This window comes from Lagopus muta, chromosome Z (genome assembly GCF_023343835.1).
Source record: "Lagopus muta isolate bLagMut1 chromosome Z, bLagMut1 primary, whole genome shotgun sequence".
Lineage (NCBI taxonomy): Eukaryota > Metazoa > Chordata > Aves > Galliformes > Phasianidae > Lagopus > Lagopus muta.
Window position 1 is genome coordinate 60,415,570 of NC_064472.1, and position 24,641 is coordinate 60,440,210.

The following is a 24,641-nucleotide window of genomic DNA, read 5'->3' on the forward strand; positions in this document are numbered from 1 at the left end:
GCTGCATCATTGTGTGCCAAGTATCAAACCTTATACAGTGATAAAAAAAAAGTCATTGCACACTACTGAGAAGTCATCTCTCATTACCAATGTGAACAAAATAGATTGTGGCAAAATCAGAAAATGATTAATGTAATCCTAAACTAAAATAATTATAGCACTTAACTTTGATGCAGCTTCTCATTACTCCAAAGTAACGAGTGAGGGCCTGTAAACTCACCCTTCCAATGGCCCTTGAGGGAATGCCTGCTGCTATTTAGGTGAGAAAGCCATCAAAGTGACATAGAGCTGTGGAAAAATGAGTGATATGGTTACAGAAATCCTCCTCTGGACTTACAGGATGTACCATCTTATCTCTATAATTCCCAAAGGGAATTTTTGTAATGTGCTCCACTTAGCTCCTGAGAATAATCAAAGTGTTTGACATTTATAGGAACAGAAATTGCACTGCTCTGATACACCCTGCAGTTCTGGTTATGTCTACAACTAATTCACTATGTAAAAATGATTCCTGCAGTTAAAGTTATTTCACCATAGCTATTTTTGTATACTTGATAATCTGTCAGAACTTTTGCTCTAAATAATTATTATTTGTTTGCAGCAAATAACTTCAAAAGTCCACGTGAACGATGATGCTGTGCCTGTGGCCCCCCTTTGTTTAAAGGATTCCTGAGGCAGCACCTTTGTTTCCTTCTGCTGTGCCAACAAGGACATTATCAGAAGAATTCATCCTCTGTGAGGATGGCAGAGCACTGGAACTAACTAACCAGAGAGGCTGTGAATTTTCCTTCCTTGGATATATTCAAAACCTTCCTGGACACTTTTCCTGTGCATCCTCCTTTAGGGAGCCTGCTTTTGCAGAGGGTTGGATGAGGTGAACTCCAGAGGTCCCCTCCAGCCTATAAGATTCTGTAATTCCTCCAGACAGGACAACCAGGTGTCCAGCCCTGGAGCCCTTCCTTACTGTGTAATCCCATGCTGCCTCAAGAAATGTCATCATGACAGCAGCTACAGGTCAAGAGCAGTGAGCTGTTAACAAGCTGCTGCCTCCAGACACGGAGGAATGATTTAGCACAGGATAAGATGCAACATCTGTGACCACCTGGTAATAATATATTTCCAAATAGAGAGATCATTTACACAGTTTCTTTGATAAGTTTTCCACTTCTAGTGTAATAATACATCCTCTTTTACAACTACTAACTCTAGAATCCCTTTAATGTGCTAAATATTGCTTTGTGTCTATTACAGTTGTAAACATTTAATGGCTGGTGATTAAATATACAGTGATACTACCAAATCCTGCAAGGTTTAATTAAATATATGTGGCATGAGATGTAAATTCAAAATTAGCTTTAATTACTGTACATAAATTGTATTTTTTATCTAATCACAACAGGCATTTTTTATTTTGTTCTATTAATTTCTGTTTTCTTTTCCTATTTCCCATCCAAAACACCACACACCAATTTAAGGGAAAAAGGTACAACAAAAAAATTGGCAATCAGGTCAAGTAATAAAACATGCTCCTGGAGATCTCCCAGCCAAGAACCCTAAAAATATTCCATTAATGGCATTTAAGAAATCTCAGAAAAAATTATTTGAAGAAATAGCATTACTCCAAATGAGAGAAATAACAACTAAATTATCCAAGGCATTTTTGCTTCCTTCTCCATTCCTCCCGGTTTCAGCTTGCACCAGATTCTTAGGACTAGCTGATACCAGTAGAGAAAGCACATCCTTTATTCAGCATCCTCTCATTACAGATTACTGCATGGTAGAAAAATACATCAGCTTCCCAGCAACTGCGTTGCACTGCTGGTTACCCAGAGTCAATGTAATGTGTAATTCAGTAATGATCCTTTGTTAAAATCCAGGCAGTTTGTTTGTAGAGGTGGTACTGAGAGACTGAAGCCACAGATCGTTTAGCAATCCTGTTGTTGCTTATGAAATGGAACAGCCTGATGGATACATGCTTTGATTACTCACACCATTTATTACGACTTCTACAGCAACTCTTACCATGCATCACACTTCTCTTTTGTTCTCTCTGTTTGTCCATCCCTGTGCTTGCACTAGGTTTATCTTTGGACTTCCCAGGGGCCAGCTTGTGACAAGCCTTTGGATCAGAACTGTGAGTAACAAGCGGGCTCTGGGTACAACTGCTTTATCCCCCAGGGGCTCATTTCAACAGATGAGTCAAAGCCAAGGGCTGAGCTAAGAATAAGAATAATTATGCTAATTATCTCCACCATTTAAATATACAAACTAGCTTTGACAGTGAAGGAGTTATGCCACAGAATTAAAATACTAAAGAGAGAATGTTCATTTCTTGCAGACTCCCACTGGCATTTCTCTGTCCTTTTGCTTGAAAAGACAGCCTTGCATGTAGGTCTTAATAAAGCATAACAGAAACATCTAGAGTTCGTTCCTATTGTGTGCTTAAGGACTGCGCTTACAGAGCCACAAGATAAAGCTGACATGCACTGCTGATATTGGCTTGTTACAATGATGATGATTACAGATTAATACACTGCAGAAAAATACTGGATAGGCCTAAAATCAATATGACTAAATAAAGCTTTTAAAAGCTGTAATTCATATTTTAGTTCACTCTTTTCTGTTCTTCCCAGCTACAGTTTTCAAGGTTTATTTGTCACTTTTCCCTATTTTTCTGCTACACACAATGTTTTTGAGCTATGGCAACCAATGCTCTTGGGCTTTCTTTTGCTTTAATTTGCATAAACACAGCCATCATATGAATATTCAGTGAGTGGGTTTGCATTAAATAAGTGCCCTTAATCAGCTTTTCAGTTCAGTCCAGTCAGCTGTTTCATCCAGACATTCTGAGGGCCCCGCATAGCAACCCAGTAAAGACTGTAATTCTTTGATGTATTTAATGAAGGAAAACTATCACTGATTACACAGATTCTGGAGAATGCTCAAACCTTGCTGGTTTGCTCATGGACAGGCTGTGTGCTATTTTTTTACATAGTAGAAAAAAAGATTGTTGCTGTTTTTAACCCATGATGGCTAGGTGGGCACATGCCTCTGCAGTTTGTGTAAACATAAGCTTTTAATGACTAATAATGCTTGAGGGCTGTTTTGAAGACCAGGATGAGCACAGTGTACACTGCAGTGTGATTGGCTCTTCGGTGTTGTTGTCACCAGCAGATAACCCTATAACATGGAAGATGCTACAGAAGCTGAACTCAACACGCTGTGTTTGTTTTTGGAAAATGTCAGCTATCTTCTTGTCACAAACTGCACAGATTCCCTGCTCCTCCACCCTGGTTATTATTGCTCCACACTTTCCATGAAAAAAAATTACCAGCTTGGCCATGACCAGTGCCTTAAGGTTCTCTGTCTGTAAACTTGTATCAACATGAACATCACGTAAAATAGGAGCCAAGGAGCTGACACACATTTCATGCTGGAGACCTCTCCACTCACCACCATTAAACAGAATGCTGATCTGGACAGGGGATGGTTACACGCATGTCTGTACTGCTGGCCTGCTTCTTCCTGTTCTTTAGGAATGTAATTTCAGAAGGAGGAAGGAAACCTCTTCATAAATGAAGGAAAGGTGAAAAGGAAGAAGTTAAGGAATCACCACTTGGGAAATGGCCGGGTGGACGGCCCCACAGAGGTTTATAAGCTGGCTCACAAGGAGGCTCAGGAGAGACACCGAGACGTCGGGTGCAGTGGCAGGCATAGGATGATGCAGTGCCCTCCTGCAGCAGCCGTGCCTGATGTACCTTGCCTTTTGGGCGCCGCAGCTTGTGTATTTCCACAGAGCAGTGACACCGAGCAGCATTTGTAAACTTTAATATGGTGTAGTTATTTCTGGGGAAGGGCTGTGTATATTGTGTTACTCTCAAGCACATAAATATCTCCTTCACTGTGGCATGATTCCTTCATTCCAGACACAGCCTTGTCTGTGATACAATTAATATTATTGTTATTCACTATTAGCTCTCTTTTTAACTCAGTCCAAAGTTGCAAAGACCAAACTTCTTCACAATTAAAAAATAAGAGAAAAAAAATATATAAAATGCTAAATCAGGTTCAGGCCTAGCTACACAAGTCCTTAATAATAATATTATCCTAGGCAATCACCAGAAGTGATATTGATATTTCACAATAAAATATTTTAAAATCAGAATGACACAGTGCATCAGCATTGCTACTTTCTTGATGAGAAATATATATATATATATTTTTTTAAATTCAATGTGTTATATTTAAGCCTTTTCAATTTATTTTCAGCAATAAATCACACTTGCATAGGAGCTTTCCATTTGCAGGCTATTAATAATGTCATTCTTATTCAAGGTTCAAGCAGGGTCAGATGAAACTAACTCCAACAGAGATATTTGAATTATGGATCAATAGGTGCAGAAGGCCTTTAAGTTCTGTGTGACTTTCACCAGTGTCTGTTGTTCACAGCTAGCAGGCAACTGCCACTGAAATCCACCACAATCATCAAATGCAAACCCAATAGAAACAGCGTCCCTGTGAGCACACATAAATGGTAATCAATTGTTTCAGGTATCTGATGGACTCCCCATTCTGTCAAGGCAAGTTGAAATAAAATTTGTGTTCTCAGAAAATACAAAGTGATCACATATTTACCAGTGGCTGGGACCTCAACCGCTGGAGAAGAAGAAAAAAGTGCCTGGGGACAGCTGTCCTCAAAGACAGAAGGCAGAGATGGAGCCCAAGGAGAAGAGTCCAAGGGAAGAGTCGAGAGAAGAGTCTTACACTCACTCAGAATGGTCTCACTAGCAGTAATAAATATTCAGTAGATGAACAATGGTCAACTGGTGAACATAACTGTGTACTGAAACAAATAGAGTGGGAAAGGCAGTCACAGGAATCTTTCTTCTGTATTTCCCACAGAAAATAAAATATGCAACACCTTACTTGGAATATGCATATCTTCATATCAGAACTGCTGATGAAATAGGTCGCTTTTCTTCAAAATTCTGATGTCTCAGAAGGGACTGTGCTTCATCTCCTCCAATAACTTTATCTGTCTTAGGAATTTCTGAGGAAAATTTGATGACTAAATAACCTCAATTTCTTGCATCTGTCTAATGTAAACTCCACCCATCAGATTTCTTATCCCAAGTTCAGTTTAAGACTCAGCTGAGATATTTCCAAGAATGCTCTAACTATTTAAATTAATGACTCTTTTTTTTTTTTTTTTTTTTTTTTTTATTCAGTCCCCCTCAATGACAGATAGGGACAAAACTCTCAAAATTCCCATCTATTGAATTACACATCAGCCCTTCTTTCAGAGGAGGTGAACATCTCGCTTTCCTAAGAAAAGAAAGCCGCAAAAATATCTATTTTTTTTTTCAGAGAAGAATCGTATTCCCAGGTTGGACACAGAGCCAGCTGCAACACTGCTGGTATTCAGCCACTGACAGCTAGATGTGCGTGTGAACGCTGATGCAGTGATTTAGCAAAACAGGATGTCGTTCATAAGATACATGAGCACACTGGCAAGCAGGCATATTTAAGAGGCAGAAATGATGTCAGAATACGGAGAAATTGCAAGGAGATTTAATTGGCTTTGTTTACTTCACAGGTAACAGAGTTTACACCACTTCTGGGAGATTTCTTACTGCATTCTGTGGGGTGGGATAGGATGTGGGTGAAACAGGCAGCTGCCTTGAGTCCTCCCATACTCTTATATGCATTTGTTCTTAACGTTTGTCATGATGTGATTCAGAATGTGCTAGGATGCCGGGTTTTATTTTATCTTTTTTCTTTTTAATATTTTTAAAGAGAAATTTAAATGCAAACAGAAGGTGACAACATCCTACCACCTTGTAGTGAAGATATGCATGTATGACCTGATTCTGTGAAATGATACTGCTGCACTCTGGTTCTGTCAATTCTCACCTTTTGTGCACACTAAACCAAGAAAGTAAATTATTTTAAAGAATAAAGAATCAGCCATAGTGTGATCTACAAACTGACTTCTTTGTTCTGACAATTGACTGAATGACACTTAAGTCATCTCTAGGTGCAGGGAAGAAAATAAAAGGCATTTTTTAGTGAAGCTGATGAGCAATTAGGCAATTGCAAAGCATGAATAGCAAATTGGAAAATGCATAGTAATAATGTTTTTCATTTTCCTCTCCCCTATTTTTTCCCCTCACCAAATACAATAATTGGAGCAGCAAAATATTTTTACTTTCTCATCTCAGGATTATTGATGATGCTGGCAATTCAGTCTCTTTCCAGAAGTGCATAAATGGAGTTGACTCTTCCACCTCTGTTTCATCATTGTTTACACTAGGAGGGTTGTGCTGGCTTGCTCTTTCCAATTGAGACCACACTGTGTTTAACACTGGGCACTCATTCACTTTCCAAAGCCAAATGGTAGAAATAAATGCAGAATTCACCATGTGAATTCATTCTTTCATCAGTGTGGTATATCTCTAGGATCCACAGATTAATAAAGCCACAAACTCAGACCACAAAAACCTACTGATGCATGATTCAAACTTTTCAGATCTTTCCACCATTCCAGAGATTTCACCTCACATTTTTGAAAAGATGCTGTTGAAGAGCTCCATAAATGACAGGTTTCCTACTCCTTGTCAAAGATGTGTATCTGTATATCAGTCAGAAGTGGTGTGTCTACTCACTTCTAATCTTCTTTATTTCCTTGAGTAACATTCCCTGTAAAATTCTTTTCTCTTTCCCTTCTCTTTGACTTTAATTTCCACTTCCATTAACTGTTTACCCCTAGTCAGTAACTTCCTTTCTCTTCTAACCAACATCTTGAAAGATTCAGGTAGAACATAAAGAAGTTTTTTACAATAAAGGTAGTGAGGCACTGATCAGAGAGGTGTTGGTACCCCCTTCCTGGAGATATCCAAGGTCATGCTGAGCAGGGCTCTGAGCACCCTGATGCAGCTGTAGGTGTCCCTGTTCACTGCAAGAGAGTTGAACTAGATAGCCCTTAAGAATCTCTTTCAACTCAAAAGATTCTATGATTCTATGATCTGAGCTCATTTGAAATCCTCTCTTGGAATCATCTTCAGTTACTAATGAAACAATAGAACATCTCTGTGCCCAGATACGTCACATCAGGAAAACTAGATTTCATGTAATGTAGACATAGATCAAGTATGAGAAAAAAGCTTGAACTAGGAAAAATGCAGAGATACAAGTAAGAATCTTAATCTTGTCAAAATAATTGAAGAGTCAATAGAGAAGACTGAGAGATGGTCACCTCAAAATTATATGAACTATTCCTTATCTATTTTAAAGAATAACATGATACTGTAAGATCCATAAGACTCATTCATATAAAATAATTTTTTTAAAGTGTTATTGTGAGTAGAAAACACTGAGTTTAGCGACCAAAAATAAAAAAAGTTTACTTTCAGAAAAAGGTAAAGATTAAAAAATGTAGAAGACTGTGGGATTGTGTGGGGTGAGTAATAATGTCCTTTGGAATGTTTATGACATTTTCTTGAATGACACAAAAATAAATTTTCAGAGCAAAATTACTGCAGCAGGGATAAGAGAGAACTTGCTTTAGTGAAAGATATTTCTATTAAAATAGTACAAAAAATGGTACAAAATAGAGGGCAAATAGGATACCATACATTTATTTTTATGACCTAATAGGATTTTGAAATTAAGCACAGCAGGTAGAAAGATTGTGTGCAATTTCAGAAGAAAAACCAACACATTGCGTGTCTGTACATGAAAGCAAGCTCACTTTTCAAAACATTCTGCTGTCCCCAGGAAATGGTGATGGACATACAGTCATTTTCACAGGAAAGCCATACAATAAGGGCTTTTGGACCCAGGCCTGGAATCAAAATCCAGACTAGAAATACAAAAGATTGAAGAACTTACTTTCATAAATTGACTCTGAATTCCAGCATCTTGATATGCTACTGCACCAGGAGGTCTGCTAAGAGGTTCTTTGAAAAGTGTGTGGTTTAGGAGGAATTTTTTGTGATCACTGAACCTGCAGGTGGCCCTGTGAATGGGCACACAATCTAACATGACTATAAAAACGTCTCCGTCAAGCAGTATAAAAGACAAAGGGCCACAAGTAAAACTGTTCAGAAGCAACCAAAAAATAAAAGAAAAAGGAAAGAAAGAAAAAGGAGAGAAAAATAAATTACCTTCTGATTCAAGTACTGAAACACTGTTCTGTTACATGGAAGTAGAAATTATGTGCTGTGAGAAAAGTCCTGTGAGGTCTGAAAAGTAGCTGGGTTAGAGCTCAAGTCCTCTGTGCAAGATGAAATTTTACATAGGAACTGAAAAATGAAAGCAGTTACCAGAGTCTGCGCATGCAAGGTGTCAAGGCTGGCAGTGCTAGTAACCTGATATATGTTCTATGCCACCTCCTTAGTGAATGAAATGGTATGGTATTCAGAATCAGGGATAAAAATGAAAGAATTTCAGTATTGGTCCCTTTTTTTCCCTTTGAATAGCAGGTAGTTTACATCTCCAGGTTACTGGGCATGAATGACTGAGCAAGGGAAGATCTGGATAACCAGTGAAAAGTTTCTAAGGATTTTATTCTTCCCTTTCAATAAGCAAAATTCAGAAAAAAAAAAGATTTTTGCTTTTTCTTTTGCTCATTCTCAAGCCACAAAAGAATGTTTTTCTCCTCTATTTTATGATGGAATTAATAATGACCTAAGACTCAGCAAGAGGCTGCAGACTGAATCTATTAATTGCCAACTTGATTTTTGGAGACACGAAAAATCTCCCGGAGACAGAAATGTTTGTGCCCACTCATCCTTTGTGAGAACTTCTGTGTGAGTTCAAGGTCAAGCACAACAATAGAGTTGAACATGGGCTCAGTGCCACTGGGATGAAAGATTCAGGTGTCATTTTTCCTCCTGTCTTCCAGGCTTCCCATTTATTTATTAATTATTTATTCAAATTTATTTGATTGTTTATTACAAATTACCTGATGGAAGGCAGTGGGTGCAACAGCCAAATTCCATCTGAGAACCATGAGATTTCCATACATGTGAACACTGTGTTCTGTGCACACTACTTAATTGTTACTATTACTATTGCAATTACTTTCCTGATTGAGAAACACAATGGTTTCATAGAACACATAGAAAAAACGAGTGCTTGAAAATCTTCTTGCTAGAAACCACAGCACTGTTGGATGGCTGAAGATCTCCAGCTCTGGTGTTGTGTAGTCAAACACTTTTCAGCTACAATTATTATAGACCAAGTTCAATGGAGATGTCGCTTTAATTACTTAAATGCAATACTAATAAATGCAATTTCCATGACTATAAAATGGGGAAAAAAATAAGAGATGAAGAAAGAAATCAGGGCCCTGTCAAGATTTTCTAAGTCTGTGAGCATGACAGATTTCAACACTGTCTATAGGTGTGCTGGGTGCTTTGCACCCATCAAAAGTTATGCTAAACATAATAACCATGTGTCAGAGTTCAGGAGGTAAAAATAACAGTACTTCAACAGCACTATTAGTTGAGGGAGTGCATTCATTACAGTGTCTAATTTGGGAACTATTTTAACACTGGAAGTTGGTGAAGTGTGTTTGAGCATCATTGGAATTTTATCCTCTGCAGAAAAGACTGAAAAGAAAGAGTGAAGAGTGGAGAAGAGTATAGAAAACATGCAGAAGAAACTTCAGAAGCCCTTATGGACAGGCTCTGCACAAGGGTCTAAGGTCTGTGCAGGAGCTCTGTGTACACCCTGTGTGGGCTTCACATTCGTGCTTCAAAGAGACATGTAAGAGTCCTAATTTAGTTAAATTTCCTGAAACGTCAATTTTTTTTTTTTTAAACCTGTAAATAACTTTTACAATTCTCAGTTTGCATTAAACAACAAAACTGCTAACAGAAGTGAGTCCTCACTTTCATAACAAAAGGTAGAAACTCTCTGCAGGAGTATGAACCCTACTATTACAAAACAGCTAATTCACAAGATATCCCAAATAAATTACACTGAATTGCAACAAATGGAAATCAGAGAGGATCACAGCACAGTTTTTAACGGAAATGTTAGAAACAACATTTAATACTCTCCAAACATAACCAAAAATTTGTTTCATTAACTGCATATTGGTTTCCCTAATGCAGCACAAGAACAAGCACAAGAGCATTACAGCTGGTCATATCTAGGGCTTGTATAGCCCTAAACCAAGTTACCCACCTAATTAGAAAAAGATTCACCAGCAGAGCTTCTGTCCCTTATAATCAGAAATTGTTGCTCTAAAAATCAGTGCTGATAATGTTACTGCGTACTTCAGCATCAACTTGTGTGTTGCAAAACATTTATATTATCAAGTTCATAGGTAGTACTTTCTTCCAAGATTTTATAATTTTTTTTCTAGTTTAAAGTACAACTAGTCATTTTTCTCTAAGTAATTGTATCGATTTATATCCATGAAGCAATTCTTCCCTAAAGGCTCTTTCACATAGAGGTATACAAACCTCCAAAATCTTGCCATTAGTCCAGTTTTTCAGAATCCATCCATTCTTCAGATCACAGAATCATGGAACCATAGAATGGTTTGTGTTGGAAGGGACCTTCAAGATCATTTAGTTCAAACCCCCTGCTACAGGCAGGAACACCTCTCTCTAGACCAGGTTGCTCAAAGCTACCTCCAGTCTGGCCTTGAATGATTCCAGGGAGGGGGCATTCACAGCTTCTCTGGGCAAATACAGCCCTTGTGCTGGAAAAGCATGTGAGTGTAATGCTTTTCTATACCACCTGAGGAGCCCTGCAGATTCCTCAAAAAATGCTTTGAAAGGTCTTGGCCACTATGTTTTTGGGCTTGACACAGTAGATAAAATGTGTTGCAGTAATATAAAAGAATATGAAAGAATGCATGCAATGGAAATGCTGAAATGTTTTTTATGTTGTTTGACACCTTTCAATGAAAAGAAAGAAGAGATGGACAAGTGTGTGACACTGACGTATAGCAAATGCAAGACAGACACAAGACCACAAAAGCAGTGAGTTGTGGCACAAAGGGCTGTCTATTTGCAGGGATGAAGTAGAACAGAAAGCAGAGTGATAATAAATGAGATGCATATTAAATTATTGGTACAATAGGACTGTTAGTAGCAATGCACAGACACACTCACCTAATACCTGTCTAAATTTATCCAGTGGGCAAAAGTATCATTTTTCTCACTGCAAATATACACTAATTAGTGATACAAATGCTTGATTTTCATTTCTCACATGCACAAACATAAATCGAGTATGACTTCATATAAATAAAGTTATGCTAATGCAAGCCGATATAAGAAAAAAACATCTAGAAAACCTTTTTCTTTTTAATGTTTCCCTGCTATTTTTGTCTTTTTATTTATTGCAAATCACATACTTCAGTTTCTGATTTTTTTATTTTTATTTTTATTTTTTGCTCAAAGAACAAAAAGAAAGCATGTGAAAGGTTTACAGTGGTGAAAGAAGTCAGAGTCTTGCTGAGAGTAATACAATAACTGCAAAGATTTCATAAATACCAATAGCCCTTTCTGTTTCTGTTATTCACACCAGGGCTAGAGTTGATACATGGAAGAGCTGGATATTCAGGACTGATTATTATGTCCACTGTAATGTCTGAGGAAGAAGGAAACAAAGACGGAAGGAGGAAGAAAGGAAAGAAAGAGGGAGAAAAGGAGGGCAGAGGGGAGAAAAGAGGGAGAAAGAGAGGGAAGGAGGGAGGGAGGGAGTGGGGGAAGAAGAAAGGAAGGAAAGAGGTAAGAGGGGAAGGAAATCTTCAGTTCCAAATATCTCCACTCTTCAAGTTCTGCTACTTTTTCCAGTGCTCAGTATTTTCTAAATCTGAGTTTTCCTGAGTGATGATTTTGTCCAGATATTTTTAGATGAGTTATTTTAAAAATGCTGTTTGTGGCATACAAGTCTCCATGTGCCGAATACCTTTCATGCCTACAAATGTCAAAGGGAAATAAAAGGTGTTTCTTAATTTAAGGAATCAAACCATCAGATGAGGATTACTATGTTTCCTGTGTTGTTTTCTATTTTTTTTAAATCCTTTCCTTAAATGAAACTTAGAAGACATTTTCTGTAAAAATTATCATAATCATTTGTACTCAGTAGATACCATTGCATGTAATTAGAATAAAGCTGGTTGATAATTATATCAGCCTTAATGAATTCACCCCAAGATGCAGCTGTGCTGTATCTGAAGCAGTTAGTAAAATTGTGCTGAAGAAAAATAATTGCCACAGATGTAATTGAACAGTTCACACCCATTCATTCATTCATTCATTCATTCCCCAATTAAATGACCTACAAGAAGTGCCTATTCATGCTGTTGAGAGAGAAAAGAGCCAGTTATTCTAGCTATCTTTCACTGTACTGTTTATCACAACTTTTAAAAAATTTAAGTAGAAATACCTAGCTGTGCAAATCCAGCCATAAATGACAGTCATGATAGTAATGATGTCATAGAAGTCTCTTTACCTGAGTTTTTCTGTGGGCTGTTTTTCACCTGACTAGCTGCATGGTTTTAGCCCCGTTAAAATGAGGCTGACACTTCAGAACAAAATAAATTGTGTTTGAAATTGGGACTGTTAAAATGTGATAGTGCCAGCAGGAAATCCACAGTGGTAATACCAAAGTCCTGTAAAGGGCAAAAAGCAAAAATGTGAAAGGTGATACTCTTTTTGTTTTGACATATCTAACATTTTTAAGCTCCTAGAAGCTGGTTCATAACATTTTGCCAGGTTATAACTTACCAACCAAGCTTGAGACATAACTGCAGTATAATAGTTATAAAGATTTCATAGCAAGTGGCATTTTTCAATGGCAAATATTGGTCTTTTTCAACCCTTCAAGTATTTGCAAAACAGTTCAGCTAGATCAAAGGTAGTAAAAAATCCTACTCTTCAAAACCTCCCCATGGTTTAGTAAGAAGAGATCTACAGCAGGCAGATATTTTTCAATACACAGATTTTATGTCAATCACTAATCTGAAAGGGGGAATATTCCTATCTTTTCGTCTGGTAATAACAGAAAGATGTCATGTCATTGTAGAGTCTCAAAGGAAAAGAAAGGAAGGTTGAGGCTTTCTGGCTTCCTAAATCATCCTTCTCTCCCTGTACCTCGGTGTGCCATATTTAATAATAATATTCCCTAATGAGAAAGCGTTCCCTACACATTTAATGTGATTCACAGTCTAGTGCAGACTCTCCTCGTAACACTTCTCTCTCAAAGATGCACTTACAGATCTCTGTTTTCAAAAGAGCTCAGCACATCACAATTGAGCCTAAATTTTCAAAAAGATTCAGTTCCAATTTGATCTCCCCAAAGGAGTGCCAGATTTTCAGAAAAGCACAATACCCAACACTTTAGCTCCTATTGTCATATGCACAGCCTAGATTTTCAAGTTATTTTAACATGTGAATTCCTCTTGAAATGTAATTGCTAATTTAACTCCTCACTGGGACTGTTTCATTCCATAGTTGATTCTCATCTGTTATTGCCAAGCTTTTATTTTGTAGGAAATGGAAAAATAGCATTCTGTGGCTCAAGTGGGTATTCATAAAATAAAATTAAGAAAAATAATTTAAATATATATATATCAAAACTCTTCCTAAGTGGAAATAAAGTTCCCTTGGTAATCTAATTTTGAGGTACTTTTCATTCAGAAGTGCTCTGAGGTCCTGATCTCACAAAAGGAAGTGAAAGGCTTCTCTCAGTACTTAGGGGTGTTTATTTGGGTTATGGACATGACAGGTCCCTGACTGAAATGGTATTTTGTTTTCTGGTCAGCTTTGTTTATGGGCTTTCTATAGCAGTACAGGAGAAAATGCCCCATTTAATCTGATAGATTTCACCTTCCCAATCCTAGATAGTGTGATACATAATTCAGGAGTGTTGTAATGGCCATTTTAAACCAATAGTATTTTTTTTTTGAAAGTGTCTTCTATTGCAATAATTCTAAAACTTTCCAAAGGGAAGACAGAGATACCCAGCAGCTAACGAATTGCAGTTCTCCAGGTTTATCAGGGTATCCAAGAGCATTCCCAGACGTATCTTCACCTCTCCTCACCTGCCCATTTCCTCCTACACCCTCTGGGAACTTCCCCCTTGGGGATTCTGAAGAACCTTGCTACTATCCATCATAAAGAGGGTGGCGATACACTGGAACAGGTTGCCCAAGGATGTTGTGGATGCCCCATCCCTGGAGGCATTCAACTCCAGGCTGGATGTGGCTCTGGGCAGTGTGGTCTAGGAGTTGGCAAAACCGCCTATGGCAGGAGGGTTGAAACTAGATAATCATTGTGGTCTTTTTCAACCCAGGCCATTCTGTGATTCTATGGTAGATCTCTCTAAGCTGAGTCTATTTTGCCCTTGCTGGTAATTGAATGAGAGATCTCCTTGTCCTTACCTCAATCTGTGAGCAATTTTTTTCATTGCATTTTCTCCTGCTGTCCTTTTTAGGAGAGGGAGTCAGAGAGCAGTGGGGTGGTGCTGAGCTACTTGCTGGTGTTAAATCAACTACTTGGGAATGGTTTGCGGCTAACTTTGTCAGTGTGGCATATTTTTTTTTTAAATATCATTTCAATTATTTTAATAGTAAAATAAATTTTCCCCTGAACTGTCCTGGCTTCCCCTGAAAAAGCTTGCTTGGCTTTTGACCTGGAGTAGACATTGGTATTATGTCTTTATGTAGTAGATTTCCTGGTTTTGCTCATCACTGGAAAAGAGTATGATTCAAATATTCTCTAACAGAATACTATTTATGTAAGCATCAAAATATTCTCTCTTCAAGAAATTTACATGCTATTCTTGATCATAACTGACAGGCTATAGTATCTACTCCAGATTTACATATGTACATTTCCATATAGTCATATTTGGATATTCATTAAATGTCTCATATGTCTTAGAGAAAAAACTATCAACATTATTTACATTATGTAATGGAATTTGGCAAAAACAATCATTCTGAACCCCCAAAATCATCTTTTAATAAGTAAGATTCAGGAACAAGTGCAACTGATCTTCAGTTTTACTAAGATATATCTGCAGATGTTTTATTTAGAATCATAGAATCAGGTTGGAAAAGGCCTTAAAGTTCTAGTCCAACCATGACCTAGCCATATTACCATAACAACCCTGCGATGTCATGTTTCATTTCTTCTTCCCTAAGAATAAACTAAATACAGGTTTATATTTCAGGCTTCGAAATTTTCATGAAATACGGATGAATGAGTTGCTAAGAAGAATGGGAGCTATTCAATTAAAAACATGTTTTAAAATTCAAAGAGGAAAAAAAAATCTCTCCCTAATCTCTCAAGGGCAAAGCTACTGAGTAGCAGAGAAAAATGCTAATAGCATTTCACAGAAATTAAATTTTGACAATTTAAATAGTTTATTTTCACTGCTCTTGGAACACATTCATAGTAATGGTGGCGTATAGTTTCAAGTTTCAGCTTTACCATCACACAGCTTTCAAGGAGACTAAGAAGTATTTGCAAAAATCTTAATACCTGAACTGCAGTTACTTTATTAAGGTATAGCAGAAATGAACCTGAATTAAACTATGTTTCCTTCAAGACACAGAACGTGTAAGTCAATTTGACTGATACAAAACAAGAGAAATTCCCAAGCAATGAATGGGATAGCATGGATTTAGATCCAGCTCAGATTCTGTGCTGTCAGAAATATATTTAGAGACATGTGGAAAGTATATGAAAGAATACAGCCACACAAATGACCAAAAATGAGGTAGCATTCACGGACAGAACTGTCATCATTAATCAGGTGTGTGCTTTTGCTCACTCCAATCAAGAGGTCATTGAGTTAAGCCTCAGTAGAGAAGATTAATTTCACTTGTATTCAATGTGCGTCAGTAACATCTTCTAATAAATTAATTCTCTTCTTGGGAAGTGGTGTTAAGAAAGTGTTATATACAAGACAACAGATTTAAGAATTTTTTCCACCATGTTCTTTATTCTTTTGAGTCTGAAATTCATCCCTTCTAACTGCATGAGATAGCTATTTCCATTAACATTCTCACAAGAAAGAAATAATGGGTACCACAGCTAAACATAAGGTGGGGACTGATGTCTGAGAGAATGTACTTAGCAAATAGCTATCAGTGTTTTTCTGTCAAGTGAGGCAGATGTAGCCAGAAAGATTCTGCAAGTTGTGTCTGGATCTATCAGTATTTAATGTTTTAGTTTTTATCAGAATTGTTGATTTTATTAATTTTTTTTTTAATAAAAATAATAATTTTAGTATAAATTTTACTAATCATAGAACCACATAATGGCATTATAGGATATACCTAATAAATCCACAGACAACAGATAACTGAGACAGACTGATGCTGCTTGATTGGAGACAGGTTTAGAATTCAAAATAACCTTAACAAATTGGACTGAAAGCAGTAGGGAGTTAGAGTACGACCTGATGAAAACTATATCATGACCATGGGAAAAGTGTAACTGAGGAGAAATCACCTGCAGACCAATATAGAAAAGCTAAGATGTGGCACATACCTGGGCACTGCCACTGCTTCTCTTCCTGCGTGGCCATGAGGGATTTTCCCATTTCTAGTTCTCTCCTTCTCTTGATGTATCATATATGAGCCCTCCCAACTAATCTTAATGTGTGTGAACTTAATAACCTTCATGAAACATGGGATGTTGTTCCTGCACACCACCCTTTTAGCACAGTCTTGGCTCCCTGGTCAGTTCAAGCTGAAATAAATCATAGTTGCTGCCAGAAGGGGAAGAACTGCTGTGGCTCCTGCATTTGGCTGTTGCTTCAACACCTCAGTTATGACAGCAAAGTTTGTATGGTTCTTCAGTCTACCAGTCCTTTCGCTCCTCAAGCTTAGTTTTTGAATAAAACCACTGCCATATATTGACTTTGAAAGAGGAGGAGACTTTCGGTGGTGAAAAGCTGGAGACAAACCTCCAGCGTGAGAGCAGACTAAATCATCCTCAGCTACTTGTGCATCTCATCCTGAGGAAGAACAATTAAGTCTTTAAGACACAGCAAGAGCCTTCAGATACACAAGAGATGCTAAAGAAAGTCCAGGAATAGTATCTCCATGTTTTAGCAAGTATGACTTGCATTAGCTAAATTCAAATACTAAGGGTAAGGAAGAACTGAAACAAATTACCTGAGAGTTTCATGGCTCCTCCAGCTTCGGAGATCTTTCTAAATGGTTGAGATAAGAACATATTGCAATCACCATAGATGCAGTCAGTCCTGCCCTTGGAAAAGAGGGAGAATTTTAGCAGCTTCTGGTTTTGCAGCTGTTACTGTTGGAAAAAGTATTGTGGTGTTATTATTGGAAAGAATATCATAGAGAAATGGAAAGAAACAAACAGAGAAGGAATATTCACGCACATTCAAGGAATGAGGCACACAATAAAAGAATTCACAAAGAAGTGATCTCTAGGAAGAGATATTTCCCCAGTCGTAGTTAGCTCTTAAATGGGGCCAGGCTCCACCTCTTCTGGTCACACAGGTGAATTGCCTTCACCTGTGCTCCAATGGCTAACCCAGTCCTTGCCTCAGGTGATCAATCAGTGGTTCAGGCTGTGACTCAACAGTTCCCATGCAGCAGCTGAACAGAGATCAACTGATGGGCTCCTCTCTCCACCAGTCATTGAATAGCCCCCAAATGGCCTCCTCTCTACCACCCAATTTTCTTCACCATGTCCTGCAGGTTCCCATCTAGATAAACTCTGAGGTATCAAAGAAGGCAGCCCCTGCATCTAAATTCTAATTACTCCCAGTACATTTGAAGAAAGAGGAAAACAACACTCAACTTTTTCTTTTACAATGCCTTTCTCATGCTACATACCACTGTACACATATCTGATAGCAATCAGCTAGTCTGACAAAATATGTATGATTCTGAGAATTTATTCTCAGAATATTCTCTTATATTTTCTCTTTATTCTCTTATATTGTCAATAAGGTAATAAGATAATATATATAAGATAAAGAATTATCTTCCCCATAAATTATACATGACCCATTTTAAATGCATGTGTCTGAGGAACAGGCAATAATACAAGTGAAATAGGCAGTGAAGCATTATTTCAAAGGAAATACTAGTGGTATTAGATACTTTTTTTCCGTTTCCATCCAAAGCACAGTGCCTCCTGGATCAGAGCATCACATCTATGCACTACTTTTTACAATGAGAATTGTACAAACACCATGGTACTAGATGATCCCATATAAGCTGCTAATGTTTTCTGGCCCTTCTCTCCTCATCCCACTGCAAACAGTACAACAGATGTACAAAAATGTTCAGTGAAGCACAGTGACAGACAACAAGAAAAAGAGAGGCTAATTAAATCAGAAGGCAATAAGATGGGGATTTACACTAATAAAAGCACAATATAGTAACTAACGGACTATATACTGAGCATGGTTTAGGTATATTCTGCTGCTCTTTCATATACAAAATGACTAAGGTGTTTGATTAAATATAAAGGCAAGACTTTAAAAGTTTATGATATAAGGCAACAACTAAATCCTGAAGACAAAAGGATTCTTGCTCTTTTGCCTTTTCCTGTACTATCCCAGGTCAATATTTTTAGTGGGGTTAGGCCCATTGCTCAACATAAGAAATTATCAAAACATCAGTAAAACAGCAGATGTAAGAACTTTGCTGAAATGTGAATGCAGATGGATTGAAGATCTCAGCTTAGATGAATGTTTCCTTAAAAGAGAAAAGGAAAATGAGACATCTAAAGATGTTGGCTATTCCTAATTGACTCACAAAAGAAATAATGATAAAAATATAACCTTACTGAACATTTTGCAAAGTAATGCTATCAAAGTAAAGTATATTCACAAAATCTGGCCTCAGTTTGTACTGCTGAAATATAAAGACTAAAAGAGCAATAGTCCACTGAATTTCTGGAAGATCACTCCTATGTGCTTTCTATTTTTTATTATTATTACTTACACTTCAAATAGAGAAAATCTACTTGGCAAACAAGGCTGATCTTTTTTTAAAGATCACCAAAATAATTAGACTTAGAAGTCTGAGTAAATCTGATTAAATCCAGTAATGAATTTTGAAATGTGGTTTTAGCCATCCTCTATCAAACTCATGGGGTCTTCCAAAGCCAAAGTTGTTGGCTTCTGTCATTCTGTAGTTCCTTTCAGAATAACAATCCCAAACCCTTTCAAAAAGTACTTCTACCCTTTGAGCGCTGATTTTTTGTCTGTTATATATCTGACTATATTATATATAACTAGCCACTGAAAGGAGCAGCAGTGGAAATCACATCAGGACTATGGGCTGAAGAGCAGCTCTTCTTCAGCTTCTCATTCTCATGTTCCTGACCAAGCTCTCCAGACTGGACACGTGGTGATGGTGAGGTAAAGAAGTTGTTTATGGAATTAAACAGTAAATAAACTAAGATCATTTTTTTCTGAGGACACGTGCTATGTCCCCTACTTTCTCTTGCTGCTCATCCTCTTTCCTCTCCCATTCCCTGCTTGCTGTGCTTGATACCATATGACATGACTGTGTATGTGCTAATGGATCAGTCAGCTCATGCATGCTGACTGACCAGATGGCTGATGTCTCTTAGGAGGCGTCTTAGGAAGAAGCTGAACTATAACTATCTTTGCCCCTACTGGGGCACTAATCTGGATTTCTGTTTCCCATCTTGCCCTCTGCTTGCAGCTACCAACTAGAAGAAGACAGCCAAGTTCTTCCCCTCTCTCTTTTGTCACAGCTAGGTTCAGGTCCCTTTTTGTGAGTAGCTGCCAGTTTCTCATAGTATACATATGAAATAAATATATTTGAGCCTCTGACCATCTGTCAGAACAGGCCAAAAATTGAGTGAAAACTAACAGGTAGGTTGCATGGTCAAATATGATTCAAGTTCTTCAGAGTTGGGATGACAGCATGTAGAAAAACTGGAATAAGCAATTATGTTCAAAATTAATGCTCAAAATGCCAAACAAAACCTGATTTTTGGGTGACATCATCCATTACCATCTGTCAAATGAGTCACTGCAACCACCTAGGGACACAGAGTCACCATGTCCCAGCTGTGAAAATAAAGCTCATTAGCCAAAACCTCAGTATGGTTCTGTGAACAAGTACCTTTGCAGGTTTGGCTCTTTTGAGTTCAAAATCATATTTTCTTAGGCAATTACAATTTTCCCCTCTTTTAAAAAGCAGATTTATCCAGCTCCAAATATTTTTGACAAGAGGTTAGCTTTTGGCTAACTTTGGCTATTATATGATTTAGTGCTCTAGAATTGAAGTTTGCAGTGCAGCACAGTGACCCTATCCCTACTTCCCAGGATAGTGTATGGTCTTAGCTAAGAAAAACAAAAAATCCCAATGATGATCTCCATGGACAAAAGAAACACAGTAAGTATATTAGTTTATTCTGAATAGCCTCACATTTTCCTTGCTTTCAACAGACAATTTACTTGAGAGTCTCCTAATATTAGACCACTAAAAGTTTTGGAACATTTGCCACCACTGACTTCTCTGGATTACTAACAGCATGGAAACATTCAGCAGCAACAAAAGCAGCAAAAGTACAATAACAAGGACTGAAATAAGATTTTAATAAGCATAGTGAAATGTAGTATAGATCCTGGGCTGGTGGTTTTACGCATATGATATTAATCAGAAATTCTGAAGCCTAGAGAAGCTGCAAGAGTCCTTCAATGTCCATTATGTTTTAGATGGAATATGCTGCTTTTACTGCAATTAAACAAGCCTTGATGCTTAACCAGTTTGCAAGTTGCCTTATGTTTTTCTGTGTGGAATAGAAAAACAATGGAGCAGACTGACAATGTTTTCCACTATCATACACACTGCACAGCTGTTATTGACAAGGTACTCAGAAGTATCTGTCTGTGTGCTCCTCAGATACTTTTTCTGTTTTGCTCCTTAGTTTTCACACACTAATTCAATGCTCATTATTACTTTAATATTGTAAAATTCCAGTGAACGGAAGACTGAATCCAGAGAAGCACAGCGCTTTTTAGTCGTAAATCAGCAGCAGCCTCACAAATACCGTGATCATCACTTGGCTTATTTGATATTCTACGCAACAAGCCTGCTTTTAGTCCTCCACTAGAGAGCTAGTACTTCTGGATTCCCATGTGAGTAAGTCATGCCTGCAAAGGCTCTATTATTGCCATTATCCTACCAGCTAGAAATGGCAGATTTAAATATTTTAAACAGGAAAGTGACATAAGATGGAGAACAAATATTTTGTGGGCTAATAAATTTCATTTTCTGTTTGGAAATCTGCTGTTCAGAAAACGTTTAAATGCTAAAAAAAAATGCTAGATTACAGAAACAAATTTTATTCTAGCTTCTCACCCATCACATACAAACTGAGGAAAGAAATAATATGCATTTTTGTAGAAACAAAAGTGAGTAACAAGATAGAAATGCCTTTTAGAAGAGGAGGATTGGCAGTCAGTATTTCACAATTGTTTGCAAAGCAGATGGAGCTTCCAACAAATGGCCCCATTTCTCTGACCTGCACACAACATCTCCTTACTCCAGGAATACGCCTTGAAAGTGCTGCTCTTTTTAGATGACATTTTACATTCATGCTCCATGACTGTATTTATAAGGAATGGGCAAGGAGCTAGCAGCAGTAGTTCTGGTGGACGGATAGAAATTGAGTGTCAGGAGAAATGTGCTCTTTCAGCTATAGTCCTCTTCCTCTTCACTTAAATGGATATGGACCACAGTAAAGGTATAAAAAAAAAATCAAGAGAGAAGAGGCCTTGCTAGCAGGGATATGCAAGGAAGCATCTGTACTTGAAAGAATTGAGGCTAAATTCATAGGCAGGGTGTTTACGATTAACAGAGATAGTTGCTGAGAATAGAAGACCATTTAAGGCAAGGTTTCAGTGAAGGACAGCTCCTTTGTCTGTGTCTAGAGAACAGCAAGAGCACCTGTTCCAGAAAGATAAAATGAAAGGAAAATACATTCTTCTTCCATTTCTTGCATGAAGAGTGGTGAAAACAGATACAAATATAAGAAAGCACAGTACAAGCCAACACGAAGACTTGATTTAACACAGTCTTGAAGTTTTCTGCTTGGATGATGCTATTAAAAACCTCCATGATCAATGAATTTCATTTCTGCTGAGGAAAAGAGGGAGCCTGAAACCATCAGCAGTTTCTAAAGAACGTACAAACAGCAAACAGTCAGTTATTCATTCAGCAAGTGACCTGACTTCTTAAAGATTCTCTTCTAAGTCGAGCTAGCCTGCTTGAGAAAGCACCATATTCATGATGAGAACCTCTGCTTTGAGTTTTTCAGCAGGATCAGATGTAGCCAGAGTTCTGGCATCACACTGGAGGTGACCTGCAGCAGCACAGCAGGTAACAAGCCTCCACGTCTCAATCCCATCTCATGCTCTGATCTGTCTCTGTTTGGAACCCACCACTTTGCCTCGAATTTTCTTCATCTTTGCTGCAGATTAGTTGCTGTGTTTGCTTGTTTGTTTGCTTGTTTTTGCTATTGTTTGGTTTGGTTAAACATCTAAAACCTGCAATTGCTTTTGTGCAGTGAGGTTCCTTTTCCCCGCAGCAGTCCCGGACAACAAAGGCACCATTTGTAAAGCAATACGTTAAATAAGTGGCTTCAGCTTTCTTTTTATCATATGAATAGATGCAGTGCTGGTCACAGTAGGCACGGACTTAATAGGAAGACATAAGGGACTCACACTGGCATACAGCTTTGTGTCAGTGTGCTTCTATAAGCTGTGCAAAGGGAGAATGTACCAGCTGTGTCAAAATAACAGCAAGTATGAAAATGGTGAAGATTACTCAAATTTTCTTAGCCACGATTCCCAGGAAAATAGTGAAAACATGCATGTTTGAAAGAAAACAGTCTTCTGTAGATGAGCAGCTTTTAAAACCAAAGGAAATCTGTTATTACCATCACCTTTTTATGGGAACTCGTGTTCAGATAAAGGTTTGTTCAGCAAAATGCAGATAAGTCAGGAGAAGCAGCTCTGAGCACTCTGATGCAGCTGTTGGTAACCCTGATTGTTGCAAGGTATCTGGACTACATGACTTTTAATTAATTGTTCCTTCCAGCTTCAAAGATTCTATGATTCTATGTGATAAAGAGCTAGTGGTTAGCCTCACACTAGCTGCAAATTTGATGTACAGATATCATGCAGTGTTCGGACATCACAAATTAAATAATTTCTCAGATAATAGAAACCACAAACTTACTCTTGCGTGTTGTGGACTCTGGAAGAGAGAGTCTTGTGAATTTTGGATATGATTTCAGGATGACAGAAGGATGGGCTTATTTTTCAGATCTTAATGTCAGCTTAAAAAGTTAGCTGAAAAAGAAACACATTTGTCACTGCCCCACAGGGTGTGACTGATCAGGCCTGCCCTGCTGGGCTTTCAAAATAGGAAGGTTTTACCTTGCTATCAGGAAGAAAAGGAGTCTGACAGAGATAATAATAATCAAGATGGCAGTTCTGCTCAGGCTGCAGGAGAAGAAAAGACTCAGGCAGTCACAGGTGGCCCAACAGCATTATTTGTTCAGACATCTCTAAATCTTTTCTTAAGATGATCATCATGATGCTGACCTACATGGCAACGCAATCGTTCCGTAGAGGACGAGAGATGAAAACTCTGATGGAGTTAGGCAAACTTCCCTGTATTCACAGCAAGTGATAGAACCTCCTAGATCCAACAGGATGCATTGATGGACACACATTCCTGAGCAGCTCTGAGACAGTAAATTTTTGTCTGTCTGAGAAAAATAGTCCATTCATACAGTGTAAAACCCAATGCCTGCTTCTCTCCACTCTCCATCTGCAGCACACAAGTCAGCAGCATTCACCAAGGGCATTAGGCAGCTTCTCAAACGTCCAATGAAACTAGCAATGAAAATAGATTGAGGACTAGTTGGAACTGTGTAATTTATTTCAAACACTATGTGCATCTTAGTGAAAACAGTAATTGAATGGGATTCACACAAATAGCTAACAGCAGCATGCAAATAATGGGAAGAGCTACATGGATGATGGAATGAATGCCCTGAAAAGTTCCCTCAGAATGGTAAGGGCCTAAAGAATTAGAATACACAGAAATATACAGATAAAAAGCAGTTACCAAGAGAATGAGGTGGTGCACTGAAGAAAGAAACTAACACATGCTAGCTAGCATTCCGATACCACATGTAGCAAATTCACTTTCTTCCTCAGATCGCTCAGGCCTGCAGCCATTAGACCGGGTGCCGAGCAAATGGCCCCGTGGTCAAAAAGCCCAAAGTTCTGTGGCGGCACCAGCCTCTCAGCCACTTGTCCATTACCTGGGCTCTGCTATCCCACTCCGTGTGCCTCACCGCCCCAGGAAGGATAGAAGCAAACATCACTCGTGCTCCCACTCCCTCCACCAACCGCCCTACAGCCCCAAAGTCCTTTGGGTAGTTTGCAGGCTTCTCTGAGCTACTTCATGGCTGCTTGCCTGCACTAATGAAGTAATGGGTAGTAATCAGAGGGATGAACCAGGTCAGGGAGTTTTCTAGCTGTGTCCTGGACCTGGGCCCCAGGGAGGCGGCCCACCTCCCTGTGAGTCGGGTCCGGTCTGCATCCGGGGCCTTCTGTTCCCA

General features: G+C 38.3%; 1 long non-coding RNA gene across 1 annotated transcript; it reads right to left on the minus strand.

Moving 5' to 3' along the window:
- Positions 1-16,252: 16,252 nt before the first annotated feature.
- Positions 16,253-17,431, minus strand: LOC125687169 (uncharacterized). Its single transcript, XR_007373991.1, has 3 exons — positions 17,389-17,431; positions 17,159-17,247; positions 16,253-16,998 (listed from the first exon to the last, which is right to left on the minus strand). It is a non-coding gene; the product is annotated as an uncharacterized LOC125687169 (long non-coding RNA).
- Positions 17,432-24,641: the final 7,210 nt, after the last annotated feature.